Below are 3,046 nucleotides of genomic sequence, written 5' to 3' on the forward strand. Positions count from 1 at the left end.
ATTCTTTTGAACCGAATGGTGGTCCGTTATCGTACACAAGCATTTCAGGCGATCCAAAGGTACAAAAGCAACGACTTAAAACTCTAATTACCATTGTTGCTGTTGTATTATTTAAAGCCCAACATTCAATCTATTTACTTCCATTATCTACTAGAATTAATAACTTAATTTTATTTATGTCCAAAAAATCAATATGAATACGCTGCTATGGTTATTCTGACTTCGGCCAGGGGACAAAAATCATTTTTACTTTTATCATTTTGATTAAACTGACACTGTGAACAGTATTTTAAATACTTTTCAATACAACTATCAATATTTGGCCACCATACATAAGATCGAGCTAACATTTTTTATCGTACTATACCGGGATGGTTTTCATGTAAAATATTTAATACGCTGTCTTATATATTTGGAACTACAACTAATAATAATAGCATCAAAATACACTTGAATATTTTCTAGCCCAATTAAAATATTTTCCATTACCGCTTGAAATTTACTAGGAACTGAAGCTATACAATAAGTCTAGGACTAACGGTAGTGAAAATAATTTTCGGTATTACGGTATTGATTTCAATACCGGTTTGAAACGGTATACCGAAAATCCGAGCTGTTTCGGTATACCGACAGGGGCAGATTGGCCTATCGGGAAATCAGGAATCTTCCCGATGGGCCGGTTCTTGTGAGGGATGGCTGGGCCGCTATAATTATTATAATATATACAAAAAAAAATTATACTTTTATAAATTAAGCATAAAATATATTAAAAAATCAAATACCTACGAAGGTATTATTTTTAATATCTTAAGCGATTGCAATTCATAGTAGGTATTTTGGTATTTACACTATTTTCCCTTCAGTTTATGTTAATATATTATTTAGAAATCTGAGGTACCTATTGGTATTTTAGTGTTTATATTTTATACTCTATGGTAGAATTCAGTTAGTTGCGTGATAACATTGACAATCTAATTTTATCATTTTTTGTATGTATTTTGATTTTGAACTTCTCAAACGAGTTACCGAGTCAGTTCCAGTACTTACAGAAGTTTGTTTAGTGTAAAAATTCAATTGAACTGTGCAATTTAAATTATGTGTGACGCTGGTGAAAACTAAAGAAGGGTGGCGCTAAAACATACGAGAAAAAAAGTAAAAACTGTTAATGGAACATATTTACGTGGAACCTTGTTTTAAATTCTCAATCCTTTGCTATAAAAGTTGAACATTTTATAAATTTTTAACCACCAAATATTTATTAAGTTTTAAATTTGATAAATTTTTTCAAAACTCGAACCTTAAATGCTTCTAAAAAAAATGTGTGACTATGTATTTTTAATATTTTTCAATTGCCATTGTAACAATATATCAGAAGCCTTGTATACAATTTTCAAGCTTTTTTTCCAAAAAATAAAATTTTATTGGTATTTATAGAAAAAAAAACTAAAAAAACTTTAATTTGAAACGGTCCGTAAAAATATCAAAAAGAGTCAAATTTTTTTCAGAATTGTGTGGTGTATACAAAATGCCAATCTTGTAAAGGTTTCGAATACAAGTATTTGAATACAAGTATTTGAATATTTGTATTTAAATACTTTTTAAAGTATTTATGTAGTATTCTAAATACAATTTTTTTAATGTATTTTTTTAAGTATTTTGAATACTTTTTAAAAGTATTTTTAAAAAAATTTAAATACTTGTATTAAAATACCATAAAGTCCATTTTATTAATTTTAATTTATAGTTTTTCACAAAAAATTAACATCAATAAAAATAATATTGTTTTCGTTGAAAACTAATATTATGCTTTCGTAGGTAATAGTAGGTAAAAAGTAGGTAATAACAATGTTTAAAATTAAAAAAATACCACATCAAATTTTATATGTATGGTTTCTGTATTGGATTATTTTAAGAAAACTGAAAATCTAATAATTTTAAAATAGTTCCATATAATTAGTTAATACCACTTTTTATTTTATTTTTTTCGTTACGATTTAATCAATATTAGTTGAAATATAGATCTAAATGCAGAATGAAATATGTGAACATGTGTTTATCTCTAAATAGTCAGATGACATAATATTATATGTTAATAGTAATTGTTAAAATCTATGGTAAGTATAGTAACATAATAGGAACCTATATACTGATGTACAATATAATATATATATTATATAGCATAAAATTAAAAAAAATACTTCTATTTGTATTCAAATACTTTGTGAGTATTCGTAAAATACATTTTTATAATAGTATTTTAAAAGTATTTTTAATACTTTTTATTCGAATACTAGTACCTATTAGTATTTAATACTTTTTTTACAAGATTGTAAAATGCTAATTTAAACATTCAATGAAATTTTCAAGTAATTACATTCATTCGTTTTTTAATTACAACAAAATAAGAAGATCGTTACATCGGGTGAATATCAAATGGTGTAAAAATATGAATTTCAAACGCTCATAAAAATTTAATTTGAGTTTCTTATGGACATATTTTTTTTTGATAAAGGTATAGATTATCCTATAAGGAATCTTGTATCACATTTTAAAATCTAAGTTCTAAAAAGAAAAATTTTTACGAATTATAAACTCAACATAATTAGGTAATTTTCGTGATTTTCCCATATTTTGTCAATTTTTGAACTTTAAATGCTAATAAAAAAAAACTGTGACTAAGGATTTTTAATATTTTTCAAATGTCATTGTAACAATATAGTAGGAGCCTTGTATTAAATTTTCAAGTATTTTTACTCAACAAATAAAGTTTTATTGACATTCATAGAAAAAAAAAACTAATTAAATTGGAAACTGGAATTGTCCGTAAACAGCTCATAACAAATCAAAATATTTTGAAAACTTTATCATGTATAGAAAATGGAAATATAAACAACCAGTGAAAATGTCATGTATCTACAGTCATTCGTTTTAAAGTTACACCAAAAACCAAAATCAATTTTCTCGAAAAAAGATTTTGCGTAAAAATTCCCGTTTTTCCTTAATTTTTCTTTTGTTTTTCACGGCGCTTTTGAAAACTATTGGAAAA

The sequence above is a fragment of the Acyrthosiphon pisum genome, chromosome X, assembly GCF_005508785.2.
Source record: "Acyrthosiphon pisum isolate AL4f chromosome X, pea_aphid_22Mar2018_4r6ur, whole genome shotgun sequence".
In the NCBI taxonomy this organism is placed as follows: Eukaryota; Metazoa; Arthropoda; class Insecta; order Hemiptera; family Aphididae; genus Acyrthosiphon; species Acyrthosiphon pisum.